Below are 16,361 nucleotides of genomic sequence, written 5' to 3'. Positions count from 1 at the left end.
GACAAGCTCTTTTTAAATTTTTTGGGAGGAGTGGTAATTAGGTTTATTTAGGTTTTGGGGTTTTTTTTTTAATGGAGGTACTGGAGATTGAAACCATGACCTCATGTTCACTAAGCAAACTCTCTACCTCTAAGCTCTACCTTCCCCCAACAAGCTCTTACAAAGATTGAAACTCAGTTTTAAACCATCTCAAATCCTGAAACTGTCTTAAAGTGATCCCAGAGTGCCAGTGCCCAAGTACCAGCTGAAGCCTCCCTGGTTGAATATATCACTGTCCTACAGCTTAAATTATTTCTGTGAACAATTATGCAAATATAATATTCAGTCCACAAAAATCATCACACATACTAGGAGACAAGATAAAATGAACAAGAAAACAGCAGTGACAAAACACAATTGAAAAGGACACAAAAGAAAGTCATTTTGTAGTCATCAAATTATGATGTTCAAGAAGACACATGGAAGATTGGTAATTCTGGCAGAAAAGTGGGAAGTATACACAATAACTAAATCCATAACCAAAAAGTAAAATAATAGAAATCAATAACCCAATGGATTGGGTTTAACAGAAGATTAAACACAGCTGAAGAGAGAATTAGTAAACTTAGAGGTAGGAAGAAAATATCCAGAATAAAACATAAAGAGGCAAAAAGATAGAAAATAGAGAAAGGATAGAGTTATAGAGGAGAGAATGATGTACAGGGCACTGGAGAACTGAAAGGACCAGATGGAAAGAGTGGGGCAGAAGAAACATTTGACATGAAAGGGCTGATTTGCCCTAACAAAAAATTAGCTAACTAATGAAAAAATAAAGCCACAGATTCAAGAATCCCTGTGAATTGTAAACAAGAAAAACCTGAAGAAACTTAAAAGTGGTATGTACATGAGGGTTGATGGGGTAGTCACTGTCCTTTCACCCATCCTCCAGAGACATGGGGTCAAATCAGGGCATTGTGAAAGCCTCTATGAAAACAAAACTGAGGCAAATTCCATATATGCAAGAAATGGAGGAAGCAAAGTATACTGTTGGTGAAAGAGAGAAAGAAAGAAAGGGAAAGAAGGAGAAAGAAAGAGAAAAGCTAATACCAAAGAAAAAGAGAATTAGAAAGTTTAATAATAAAATCCTAGAACTAAAATTCTAGACAACATGATCACAAATGATCTCACAGAGGAATCCAATTGTGTATGAGAAAGATCCAGAAGCATTGGCTTGTTAGGAGAAGATGTAGGTACAGACAGATTTTTGGTTTTTAGAAATTTACAAGAATTAAGTAAACATAAGTATAGGTTTTAAGGTTAAAGCAATTAACCAAAAAATAAAATAGCGTTTATAACACTCAAACCAGCAGAAGAAAACTTCATAATGAAAAGTGTGTGTGTGTGTGTATGTGTGTGTGTGTGTGTGTGTGTGTGAGAAAATAGAGTAAATAGGAAATATAAAATATTACAGCAGGAGAAAAGTCTTAGGAGTAATTCCAATAAATATAAATATAAATATGTTAAACTTACCAATAAATGATCAGAACTCTATGATTGGATGAAATTATAAGAAACACACTTTAAAATAAATAACAGTTAAATATGAACCTAAGGAAAGATATATGTATCATAATGGTAAAGAAGTGCATTATATATTGGTGAAAAAGTCACTAAAACATGAATTATAGATATATAAACTTTTATATATCAGCAACACATCCTCCAAATACAGTAGTGTAACAGAAAAAACTGCAAGAGGAAAGAGATAAATCAATCATCAAAATGAGAGATCTTATAGGGGGAGGGCATAGCTCAGTGGTAGAGTGTGTGCTTAGGGTGCGTGAGGTCATGGGTTCAATCCCAAGTACCTCCATTTGACAATAAATAAATAAATAAACCTACCCCCCTCAAAAAAAATTAGCGATTTTATACCATGACTTTTTTCAAAATATATAGATCAAGTAAACAAAAAATACCTAGGAATATCAAAAATCCAAACAACACAGTAAGATCAACCTACTAGCTATATGTAGAATTCTATTCTCCACCTACAGAAAAGGATAGACTTTTTAAACATACATAGTGCATGTTCAAAAATACAACACAGCAGTGTAGTGGGTATAGCTCAGTGGTAGAATGCATGCCTCGTGTGTATGAGGTCCTGGTTCAATCCCCAGTGTCCCTCTTAAGGGGGAAAAAAAAGAACATGCATAATAGTATAAAGGATGCCTCAACAAATTCCAAAAAAGTCAATAACATGTAGACCATATTCTCTAACTCTAAGATGTGAAGTTTTTTATTGTTGAAAACTATAAATCCTATGGTGTTAGAAACTAAATCACATTATTAAGTAACCACTGTGTTAAAAGTGTATACAAATCTTTTTAAGTGTAAAAAAAAATTACTTAGAAACGAATAATAAGGAAAACATGTCAAAATTTGTGGAACAGAGCAAAAACAGTTATTTGGAGGGAAGTATATATAATTTTAACTATAGTTTGTTTATAATATCTTTTTAGGTCGATAAAATAGTTCAAAATGAATAGGCCACGCACTCCAAGAGGTTACAAAATGTTACTGGACAAGCCCAAGGGAAAAATGAAGGAGAACCATGTGGATCCTATGAGAGAAAGCTAAGAAAGTACTAACACAGGAATCAAAACTGCAAAAGATGTGTTGGCTTTTATTCTCTGTGGATGCCCAATTATATCATCTTCCAGAACCTTTCAAAAAATTCTGGAAAATCACCAGACAAAACTACCTACTCATGGGCAAATATGTCGGTAAATATTATTATTCAGTGGATACAAGTAGTGACTTTGTGACACAAGCACTGATTCTTCTTGTGACATTGAAAGTGTATTATCCAGAATGCATAACAGGATTCTGAGGAAAATAATGAAAACTGAAAAATTACTCCAGTAGTTGCCTTTTAAAATGAATATAGGAGGGATTGGTATAGCGCAGTGGTAGAGCGCATGCGTGAGGTCCTGGGTTCACTCCTCAGTACCTCCTCTAAAAAAAATAAGGAAACCTAATTACCTCCCCCCCTAAAAGTAAATAAATAACAATAAAGCAAATAAATAAATAAATAAATAAATAAATAAATAAATAACCATTTAGAGTTACTATTTAGGATAAAATGATGTAATGTCTGGGATCTGATTCAAAATAATCTGGGGTGGGGGAAGTAGAAGAGGGTATAAACTAGGCAAGAAGGTACAGAAATTGATCACTGTTAAAGTTGAGTGATGAATATATGGGAGTTTTATCATGCTATGTAGTAAGACGAGAAAACCAAGAACAGGCAAGATTTTTTAAATCTTTTTATTGTAGAAAATTTCAAATACATATAATAAGTTTAAAAATAAAATTTAGTCTTGGCTGTTCTTGGTCTTCTATTCTTACATGTGCATTTCAGAATCAGCTTGTTAATCTAATACTGTCTGAATCTATTGGATTTATAGATCAACTTGTAGAAAAGTCTTTTTCTGACACTAAGCCTTCCTACTACAAGTATGCGATAGCTCTTACTTTTTTAGGTCTTCTTTGGTATCCTTTAGCACAATTTTGTAATTTTTTTATATACATCTTTTTTGTTAGATGTACTCCTGAGTATGTCATACTTGTGTTGCTACTTTACTTGTTTCTTTGTATAATTACATCATATGAAGTCGCTTGTGCATAGAATTGCAAACAGCTTTTGTATACAGATCTTATCATCAGCTGCCTTGCTATATTCTATTACTCTAATAACTTGTCTATAGATTATTGTGTTTCTAATGAAAACAGTTTATCAACTGAGTATAATGCCAACTTTATTTTTTCCTTTTCAATAATTATGCCATGATTTTCTTATTATTTTCTCATTGCAATGACTAGGCCCTCCATCCCATTGTTGAGTAGAAATAGTGATAGTTGGTGTGCATAATCAGGCTTATAGTTTTAAAGGGAATGCTTTTAAAGTTTTCACATTTATGATAACATTTGTTGTAAGTTTTTGAATAGGTACTTTGTTTGGGTTACCATTCTAGTTTATGTTCAATTTTGTCAAATAGTTTTCCTGAATTCATTGAAATGTTCATATGGATTTTTTCCTCCTTAATCTGTTATTATAGTAAATGACATCTATAGATTTCCTAACATGTAGGTATATTATTCCCGGGATAACTCCAACTTGGTCATGGTGTTTATTTCTTTAATTCGTTATTGTTTATTATTAACTAATATTTTGTTTAGGATCTTTGTGTCTATATTCACAAGTAAAATGGATCTGTAATATATTCTCCCTGTTTTAACTTTATCCGAACTTGGTATCAGTTTATATTGGCCTCATGGACTAGGCGGGAGGTGGGTATTCCCTCGTTTTCTATGCTCTGGAAGAGGTTGTATAAAATGATCTGTGTGTAAGAATAATCTGTGTCTTGAAAGTTGATGGTATTTGCCTGTAAAACCATCAGGGCCTGGTGTTTTCTTTGTTGGAAGTTGTTTACTGCTTCAAGGTTTAAAAAGTTTTTATTATGAAATAATCATAGATTCACAGAAAGTTGCAAAAAAATGTACTGAAAGATCCTGCATACCTTTCACCCAGTTTTCCCCAATGGTAACATCTTACATAACTCTTGTACAATATCGAAAACAGAAAATTGGCCTTGTAACAGCCCACATGCCTTATTCAGATTTCACTAGTTTTATGTGCATTCATCTGTGGGTGTATGTGTGTACAATTTCATGTAATTTTATGACATGTGTGAATTGGTGTAACCACCACTACAATCAAGATATAGAACTGTTTCATCACCGCAAGGATCCCTTCTACTCCTCTTTATAGCCATAACCACTCCTCCCCCCATTTCTAACTTCTGGCTACCACTAATCTGTTCTTCATCTCTATAATTTTGTTGTTTCAAGAATGTTAGATAAGTGGAATTATAGAGTATGTAAACTTTAAGATTGGTTTTTTTTTTTCACTCTGCATAATTCTCTTGAGTTCTATCCACATTGTTACATGTATCATTGTTCCTTTTCATTCCTGAATTAAGTAGTATTCAGTAGTGTGGTTGAACCATTGAATTTTACCATTGAAGGACATTTTGCTTGTTTCCAGTTTTGGGCTATTACAAGCAAAGCTGCTATCAACAATTATGTACAAATGCTTTGTTTTGTGAATATAATTTTCATTTCTCTGGGATAAGTGCTCAAGAGTACAGTGTTAATCATTATAAAATTACTTGCCTTCTGGTTTTTCTTGAGTCAATTTTTGTTGTTATATTTTTCCATGCAGTTGTCCATTTCATATAAATTTTGAAATTTATTGGCATAAGTTTATGATAGTTTTATCTTTTAAATCTGTTTTCCCTATAGTTATGGCCCCTTTATTGTTTATAATATTAGTTATTTCTCTTTTTCTGCTTCTATTTATTCTCATTCAGTCTTACCAGAGATGCGTTTACTGTTAGCTTTTTGAAAAAAAAATTTTTTTTCTTCCCCTTTTCCAGCTGGAAACATGGAGGGTGCAGAAAAGGAGAGAAGGGTTACTGCTGTGCCAGAAACCCTTAAGAAAGAGTGAAGGAATTTCACAGAGCCAAAGATCAAGCATATGAGAAAGAAATTCACCCAAAATGTGCTTCAAAAGGCAAAGAGGAAGCTTATCTACAAAAGAGCTAAGCACTGTCACAAGCATTATAGGCAGATGTACAGACTGAGACTTGAACAGCTAAGATGGCAAGATTTCTTACTTTTGGCTGCTTGACTTATTAATTGGAAAAGATGTATTGAAATCATCTGATGTGAAGGTGAATTTAGAAATTTCTCCATATAGTTCGATTAATGTTGATTTTGTGTACATTTATACTATCTTATAGGAGTATATATGTTTAGAATTTTTATATCTTCTTGGTAAACTGAATTGTTTACCATTATATAGTGATCTTCTTTATCCTCGATGACGTTTTTTGTCTTAAAGTTTTTTTCTTCTGATATAAATACATCCGCACAAGATTACTTTTGGTTAAAATTTACTTGAAAGGTCTTTTTTTTCTCTTCCATGTCCCCATGAATTTTGCTTTTTTAATCCAATCTGACAAATCCTGACTTTTAACTGGTGAGTTTTGTCCCTTTAGGCTTATTGCAATTATTAATATATTTAGGCATTTCTACCTCTTCTTTTATTTAATTTTACCTTTTTCTTTGTTCTTCCTTCATTCTTTATAAACCTATAATTTATATCATTCCTCAAAGATGAGAATTTTAGCATACTTTCGTGTTCCTTGGTGTCTCCCCACCCATCATGAAAATATTGTCTGAAATTTTAATAATGGGTTGTTATGGAAATATTTTTTCCTCTTTTGAGGAGAGAGAGGTATTCGTTTTTTGTTTTTGTTTTGTTGTTTTAAGACTACAGCAAGCCTTTCCACAGACTTTGATTAAGCTTACTTCTGATCTCTTAGAGCATCTCCTGGACTTGTTTCTCTTCTTGAATTCTCTCCAAGAACATTTTTTTATGTGAATCTTTGTATGGCAATACTCCTGAAGTTTTGCATACCTGAGACTGTCTTATAATTATACATTTACATTTGAATGATAATTTGGATAGTTCAAAATGATATTCCTCAATCCTTTAAAAGATTTATTCCATCCTCACCTTGTATCTATTCTATCTGCCATATACTACTAGAGCACAGCTATCTGTTGCTGTGTTGTGGTTGAGAAGTCCAATTTCAATCCTATTTTCTATTTCTTTGTAAATCTCTTTTCTTCCTAATTAGAAGTTTTAGAATTTTCTTCCTTGGATTGATTTTCTTCAATTTTATTATAACGCATTTAGGATTTTTCTTACCATTCCTTTTGGGCACTTCATAAACCCTTTCAATCTGAGGTCTTTCATTTTCCTTTAATGCTGAGAAAGTCCTTTCTTTAAAATTTTTTTTCTCTAATATTAGTAAAATATGAATATTGGGACTTCTGCTTCTTTCTTCCATGTTTCAAAATATCTTTTTTTTCTATTTTCCATTACATTATTTTTCTTTTCCTCCTTCTTGGAGGCTTCTTCAATCTGATCTTAAATCTTAATAATTCATCCTTCAGCTATATCTAAATCAACTATTTCTCCCATCTATAATGTTCTTTATTTCAACCATTATATTCTTCATGGCTAATATTTTTCACTTTGTCTTTATTAATATTTCATATTAATTTTTCATGTTGCTTATATATTTTTTTTCTTTTTTTGGAATGTTGCTTATATTTTCCTTATCTCCTTAGTATATTTATTATTCTATGGACCCTTTGTTTTTAAGAACACTGTTTCTGATAATATGGGTAATCAAGTTTGTTGGTTTTCTTCTGAGGTAGTTACACTTGGGTGAAATCTTCTTAATTTGGCCTGTTGGCACCTATTCTCCTGAGATTATTGACTCCTCTGCCTGGAAATGCTTCCCAGAAAAGGGGGAAGAGGGAAGGGAGAAGGGTCAACCCCAGTCTCAGCCAGTCCCAGCAAACATCACAAAGCCCTTCCAGCTTTACCTTCAAGCCTCTAACAAACTGAAAGTGCACTTTGGAGCTGGGTTGGGTGGAAGTGGAAGATTCAGTGCCCAAGGCTGTTCAGGCACTGTCTGTTTCTCATCATCTTGATTTGACCACTGTGACCCCAACCCCACAGATCTGGGCCTTGAACCCAGATTTCTGCAGCAAGTGGCCAGGAAACAACTGAACCAAGGTGATGGTGGAGGGGAGACAAAAGCAGAATTTATGCTGCTTTTTACTAATTTATCCTTTCATAGCCTTGCTGTATGCACATGCAGGCACACCAATTAAAAATAGTCTTTCCAGGGGTTTCTCTCTTTCGTTTGGTTTTCTAATGTTCTTTGTCTGTTTTAGCTAGAGTTTCTTCAGCAGGTGACTTGGAGGAGGAAGCAGCAGCTCATGCTATTTTGCCATTTTAGTAGGAAATGGAAACACACTTTTAATCTTGATTCCAAATTTGGATCAAGATAAATTCCTCAAAAATTAAACATATGCTATATGTTTAATAATAAACAATTAACATGACCTTCAATTTCACTCCTAGGTGAATTGAAAACATATGTTCACACAAAGACTCACACACAAATGTTTATAGTGATATTATTATTAGTTACAAAGTGGCAATAAGTATCCATTTGATGAATAAACAAAATGTGGTATATCCATATAATGGAAAACAGTTCAACCATAAAAATAAATGAAGTACTGATACAGTGTGGCTGACCTTGAAAACATTATGCAAAATAAAATAATCCACAGAAAGCCATATATTGCATGATTCCTTTTATTTGAAATGTTCAGCATACAAATCCATAGAGACTGAAAGTAGGTAAGTAGTTGCCAGGGGCTGGAGAAAGGAAAATGGGGAGTAACTGTTAATGGGTTCAAGGTTTCTCTATGTGGTGATGAAAATCTCAAATTAAATAGTGGTGACCATTGCACAACCTTGTGACTACTAAAGCCCACTAAACTGTACACTTTAAAAGGGTGAATTTTTTGATATTTTTATGAACTGTGTCTCAATTCTTTTGAAGTTGAAGGTAATTTAATAAAGGAAAAATATAAACTATTTTCACTTATAATCGGAAACAAACGTAAAGAAAACATCAGCTAACCAAGTGAAAATGAGACACTATAGTATAGCGATTAAGAGTGTGGACTATGGTGGGGAGTGTTCAAGTGATAGAACACATGCTCAGCATGAATGAGGTCCTGGATTCAATCCCCCCGTACCTCCTCTTAAAATAAGTAAATTAATAGACCTAATTACCTCCCTCCCCCCAAAAATATAAATAAATAAATACAAGAGTGTGGACTATGGAGTCAGGTTACCTGATACATCCCTTGGTCCATCAATTCCTGAGTGACCTTCAGCAAATCATCTAACCTCCCTGTACCTCAGTTTCCACATCTAAAATATGGGTACAATACATCTACCTCAAAGGGTTGTTGTGAGAATTATATGTAATTAAAAAAAGTGGTTAGAACTAGTCTTGGCACATAGTAAGTGTTCAATAAATGTTGTCTATAATTATAATAAAAATCATACAACTTGATCAAGTGGGATTAATCCCACAGGCAAAAGCATGGGCCAATATTTTTTAAATCTACCAATGTAATTTATATATTAATAGATTAATGATGAAAAGCATAAGATTATCTCAATTGATGTTAGAAAAAAGGCAGTTTATAAAGTTCACCTCTTTATTATAATACTTTTTAAACTCAGCAAACTGAGAATAGATGGAAACATCCTTAACTTGGTAAAGGTTTTATACCAAAAGTCTACAGCAAATGTTACACTTAATTGAGATTTTTTAATGTCTTCCTTTTATACTAGGAACAAGACCAGGTTGTCCAATCATCACTATTGTTTACCATGTTACTGGAGGTCTGGCCAATGCTGTAAGGAAAGAAAAAAGACTTAAGAAGGGTGGGGATTCAAAGCAAGGAGATTAAATTATTACTACTTGCAGAGGACATAATCATTTGTCTAAAAAAGCCAAGAGAATCACCAAAAAAACAATTAGAATCTATAAGAGAGCTCAGCAAGTTTGCTGGATATCAACCTACCAAAACCAGTGGAATTTCTCTCTGCCAGCAATAACCAGCTAGAAAATATAGTTTAAAAAAATAAGAAACATGTAACAATAGCAATAAAAATCTTAATGTATTTAAGAACTAATCAAAAATATGCAGATATCTACAAAGAAAACTTTAAGACCATAGAGATGGAGATAGATGATAAACTGAATAAATGAAGAAACATGTTTTCGGTGGAATAATTAAAAATTATAGAGATGTCAATTCTTCTCAATAGTTTACAAATTAATCGCAATCTCAATAATAATTCCAGATTAAAGATCCACAAGTAAAGGTCCACCTTGACAAGGCTTATAAAGAAGGGGGACTAGCCTTATCAGATGTTACAACATACTACTGTAAGCCAGAAAGAGAAAGAAAAATACCATCTGAGATCTCTCATATGTGGAATCTAAAAAAAAAAAAAAAAAAAAACAATAAATACAAAACAGAAACAGTCTCATAGACATAGAATACAAACCTGTGGTTGACAGGGGGATAGGGGGTGGGAAGGGACAGACTGGGATTTCAAAATGTAGAATAGATAAACAAGATTGTACTGTGTGTCACAGGGAAATATATACAGGATCTTGTGGTGGCTCACAGCGAAAGAGAATGTGACAATGAATGTATGTATTTTCATGTATAACTGAAAAATTGTGCTCTACACTGGAATTTGACACAACATTGTAAAATGACTATAACTCAATAAAAATACATTTAAAAAATAAAAGAAGAAGAAACTTCAACTATTAAAAAAAAAGACATACTACAAAACCATGGGAATAAAATATATTTTAGCATTGTTCAAGAACACATTTTTGTTCAAGAACAAATAGACCAATGAAATAAAATAGAAAGCTTGGAGACAAATCCATGTAAATATAAGAACTAAATATACAAGAAAGGTGTACCACACTCAATGTGGAAGGGATGGTTTATTCAGTAGGTAGAGTTGGGAAAACTGGCTCACAATAAATATGATATACAAAGATAGACTCGTAATGGAATAAAAACCTAAATATGGAAGGTAAAAGTCTTGAATTAATAGGAGAATATATTTTACCTAGGAGTGGGTAAGTAGCCTTTGAATAAAATTTAAATCAAAAGCACAAACCATTTTGATCACATTAAAATTAAGGATTTCTATTCAAAGCATGATATAATGGACAGGGTCAAAAGATGGAAGACAGAGTGGAAGAAGACATTTGTGATAATTAAAACTGACAATGACTGAAAAAAAACCAAGGAATTCCTGCAAATTAGCATTGGCAAAGGATATGAGCAGATAATTCACAGAAAAGTTAAAGCAAAAGGCTAACAAGCATTTGAAGGGATGCTTGGGCTTAGTCATCAGAAAAATGCAAATTAGAACCATGGTAAGACACCACTTCATACTATTAGAGCAGCAAAATGTAAAAAGCCAGACAATCTGAATGTTATCAAGGACAGATATCTATATCTGTGTCTATATCTATATCTATATCTTTATCTTTATCTATATCTATCTATATAATATATATATCTATATAAATCTAAAAAAAAATCTATCATTCATTGAGCATTTACTATGTGCTCAACGTTTTGCTATGTTTGAACCTAAAACTTTGGACCATGCATTTTGACTTCATGGTACAGATTTGGTTAAAGAAATGGTTTAGAAACAATGACAATTTCAAACTCTGTGCTCACATACATGCTTCCTATTGGCTACAATAGATGGACTTTCATCTTCCTACCTAAAGCCAGTCTCTCTTGAGTCACTAGATTCAAGGACCTTGCTCCGTTGATCTTCCTCTTTGTCTACATCATCCGCTCTTGCTCTCTACTGGGTCATTCCCATCAGTTTACAAACATTCTATTTCTACAATCTTAAAAGAAACTTCTCTTCACTCTACCCTCTCACCAATCTCCAAAGAGTTGTGTCTTTTTGCTGTCTCTCATTCCTCTCATCTCATTCTCTTTTAATCCTACTCTAATCTGGTTTTTGCCCCCAAGCTTCCACTGAAATTGCTCGGCTAAAGTCACCAATGGCCTCCATTTTGTTAAATTCCCTGCTCCTCCTCCTTGTTACACTTACTTCTCTTGGTTTTGAGGACGCCACATCATCTGCTTCTCATCTCTTTTCTTTCTCTTTGTGGATTCCTTCCCTTTTCCCAGACTTCTTAATGCAAGAGTGCTCCAGGGCTCAAAATTTGATTCTATTCTCTTCTCTATCTCCTTTCACTCCCTTGCCAGTCTCATCCAGTCTCATAGTTTAAATTCCATTTGTATGCAGGCAACTTCCAAATTTATATTTCTAGCCCAGATCTCTTTCCTGAGCTCCAAACTTATTTGTCTGTCTAATCACATATTGCTTGAATCTGCTTGAAAGTTTAATTGGGTATCTCAAATTTAAAATGTTCAACACATATCTCAAATTTAAATGCTCTTATTTATATATTATTCCTAGCTGTTTAATTTCAACAGGCTGAAGTCTCTCCTGATTGGCTACCACCCAATCTCTCTCTTATCATTCACAGCCAAAGTGTTTGAAACAGTTACCAACATAAAGATTCTACTTCTTTGCCTTTCCTTCGCTCTTCGACCATTGAAATCTTGCTTCATGCTCACCTCTCCAACTAAAATCTCTCAATGTTAAATCCAGCAAATACGGCTCATTCCTGATTCTTCCTGGGCTTATATCCTGTGCTGTGTAATGGGCATTGGTGGCTTGTACACCCCCAGGCTTCACTCCCCTTTTGACTGCTAACAACAGATCCATTTTCCAGTGGGGAACAATCTTTCCACCCATCTTGGTTCAGGGGACACCAATCCCACCCCCAAGACAGGAATAAGCTTATGGCCCAGGCCTAACCAATTCATACATCTCAGGAAATGCCTAGCGACTCAGTCCGGACCACTGAGAATCATTCCCAGGGCTTCTTCTAGAACTAGTACGAAAGAACTGTGCTTTTCCTACGGACTTTGCTAAGCTGGTAGAATATATGTCTGGATCTGCCAATTGTTATCATTGTCCCCTCACAGAAAGAGCTTTCCTGTGAAGAACGCTGACGCACAGGATGAACACCTCAGAACTAGCCATACCCCAAAGATAGTCCTCTCGTCTGAGTCAAGAAACTCTTTTTTCTTTTGTTTTTGCTTAAATCGGTTTTATTTGGTCTTCTATTATTTACAACAGAAAGCATCTTGGAAGATACTGACTGCATATTTTATGTTGCTGTTATCCATGTTTTAAATCCTGGATTTTCTTTTTTTGTTTGTTTGGTTTGGGGTTTTTTGTTTGTTTTCTGAGGGGGAGATAATTAGTTTTGTTTGTTTGTTTGTTCATTTATTTATTTATTTTTAATGGCTGTACTGGGGATTGAACCCAGGACATGGTGCATGCTAAGCACTTACTGTATCACTGAGCTGTACCTTCCCCTACCTTAAAGTATCTTTTTCTAACAAAATCACTATGTGTCATTCCACTTTGACAATAATCAAAAACCTTTTTGTTCTAATATCACCTAAAATAACTTAAGCAAATTTGCTTTTTTGACTCCAGTATTGATGAGTTATCATCTGAGAAAAAAAAAAAAAAAGATCCTATTGGTATCAGTGCCCTGGGCAAACGTGGTATGTTTTATCTTACAGTTCACATCATCTGCTGCTATGTTTCTGTACCATGAGGTTGAGTTTCTAATTAAATTTACTATTGCTTTCATAATGACACAAATTATTATGTAATAACTAGCATGAAGCCACCATTAAAAATCTGCAAAAAATTACACAGATAAAGCTTAAAGATTATTATATAATGACCTACTAATTGTACCATATCAATTGTTTGTTGCTATGGAAATTTCATTACTACAAATATTATAGATTGTTTAAGTTTATTAGCATATAACACTGATAATAAAGTGTTATGAATAATATAAAATACTAAATCATAAAATTACTTCTCCTCAGATATTAGAAAAAAAATTTTCTTTGAGATCCAGAAAAAGAAATTGAAAAGCTCTTGTGTAAAGTTTATTTATTTAAAAAATATGTATGTAGTTGCTTACATTGATCTAGGTGCTCTCTTCAGCATTTTGGTTCCATTGACCACACTTAGTGACTCCTCTAGATGCTTAGACTTCTGAAAATACTAGATGGATTGCCAGGAAAAAAGGAAACAGTTCAGAGGTACTAGTTCCAGCAAAACAGCACTAACACATTGCTGGTAGGGCAGGATATGAGTTTACTTTGGACTTCTACACTCCACATAACTGATAGAATTCAGAAAAAAACTAGAAAAGACCAAAATAATAAAAATAACAAAAACAAAGAATCCATTAAACCAAATGTACTTTCTGCCTACGAGGCATCTAACCACGAAACTTTGCATTTAAAACAGGCAACTCTGATTGAAATGATCTATCTTGGGTAAGAAATGTTGAGTTTCCAGACAACAACACAGGTAGAAAGTTTTGGAAACTTAATACTCACAATTCTTCTGGGAAAAAAAAAAAAATCACTAAATCCTGGTTACTTTAGTCTACCTCAAAGGATTCTATATTTTGTCTACATTGTAAACTCTTTGAGGATTGGAAAAAAATCAAATCAACACTAGAATGAGAATGAAAGCAAAGATTGGCAGCATTGACTGCATATTCCTCATAAACATGAAGAAAGTGAAATGCACACCAACCAAAATGAAATCTGATTCCAAAAATATATCCATGTGCAAAGGAGAAAAAAATTTGGGTGCCGTTTTTGAACATATGATACTTATGATTCACTTTTTGGTGAGGGAATATCTAAGCTCATCCAAGAAAGTTAATGAGTGTGATAATGGGAACTGTTCTTAATTTGGCAAGAATCATAGCAGAATTTGATACAATTATATCAGAACATTTATGCAAAATATAAACATTGACACAAAATAATATTACACACTGTTTAGGGAATAAAAGATAAAATGAAACAATTAAATGTATAAACAGATGCAATGAGTAAGATTATGTTGAATAAAATAAGAAATGTTAGACATTTTTATTTTAAATACAACTCCAGGAACAAGCTATGTAGAGCACATAACAATTATTTTAGATTTGTAGATTTGCAAAATGCAGAAATACCTACATTGAACATCTTGAGAGATTTTGTTTGGCAGATAAATTGACTAGGGAAAGATTTTGCATTCTCAGTAGACCACTCACAAAAACTGAATTTAGACAAAAATAACCCAAAAGGCCAGGAATATGACAATGCAACAGAAATGCATGGAAAACTATAATGAATTATAACAGAAGATCCTTGAAAAATAATTCTAGGGAAATCTTAGACTTTGTATATTCTTTAAACTTGATAGTGAATGATGTGGTAAAAAAAATTCTTTTGACATCACTGATTTTTAAAATATTGCCTAGAAACTATCCAGCAAAATTTCAATTTTGCTGAAATGTTGAAGTGTTTTGAACGTGTACTTTCAAACTTTGAATATCAAAGTTGAATCCATAATGAGAAAGTGAAAAGAATGCCATAATGCCACTAATAGCTCAAGAGGCAGGATGCAGAATCCTTCTTAGGAACTTTTAATTATATTAATAAAGATATAGATTCCAGAATACAAAGTATACTCTAGCAAATTTCAACTTTTAAATGTATTTGCTTGGGGCTAATATGAAATGGTGTTTAGATAAAAATATTATAAATGAATTATATAGGAAACAAAATGTAATATACATAATGCCCTTGAAAGCATTGAAAAAAATTAAGACACTCTTTGTTTAAAACAGGAAGCCAGATTTATGAAAAATGGATTATTGGTGCCAAATTACAGAATTTAAACACTGATACCATTAGCCACATAGAAAATGCTAAGAAAAAGGAGGAAGACTCATTTTATTGTGATTTCCAAGATTAAATTTCAAAATTATTTCATTTTATTTTGCTATACCTGACCCACTAATAATATCCTTAAAAGAAAGATGTATGATACTGAAAGAATATCATGACCTTTTAAAAATGTTCTAATCCAGACAACATATATAACTCAACATATATATATATGAAGAATATGAACTACTGCAACTCTGTAAAAATTTACAACCGAAATCACCTTTATGCATAAGAGAAGATTTTGATGAGACATTAATGTGTTAAGAATCAAAAATCTTGTTATTTTCTAAACTCCAGTATGACTACCATTGAAGAATTGCAACGTATTTGCAACAATACTTTTCTATTATTTTACATTCAATATTTGATTTGTGTAATTTATACAGAATGACTTAATGTTTGTCATAATTTTTATTACTGAGAAATAATTAACTTATAAACTGCATTACTGGATGACAGGGCAACTTTTTCTAATTATTTTGTTTTTGTTTTCTTTTTTTTTTTTTTCCATTGTAGTATAGTCAGTTTACAATGTTGTACTCTGATTCTTTTACACAAGGGATCAGCAAAATACAGCTTGCATGACAAATTCTCAACCTGCTCCCTGTTTTAACATGATCCCTACAAGCTAAGAATAGTTTTAACATTTTTGAATGGTTAAAAAAAAAATCAGAAAAAGAATACTATTTCTTGACACATAAAAATGATATAAAATTCAAATTTCAGTGTTCATAAATAAAGTTCTGTTGGAACACAGTCATGCCCACTTGTTTAAGTACTGTCTGGGCTGCTTCCATGATCCAACAGCAGAGTTGAGTACTTCCATCAGAGACCATATGATCTACAAAGCCTAAATAAAATATGAACTATGTGACCCTTTACAGAAAAAATTTGCCCACCCTTGC

Source organism: Camelus bactrianus, chromosome 13 (assembly GCF_048773025.1).
Source record: "Camelus bactrianus isolate YW-2024 breed Bactrian camel chromosome 13, ASM4877302v1, whole genome shotgun sequence".
Lineage (NCBI taxonomy): Eukaryota > Metazoa > Chordata > Mammalia > Artiodactyla > Camelidae > Camelus > Camelus bactrianus.
This window is presented reverse-complemented; position numbering follows the sequence as displayed.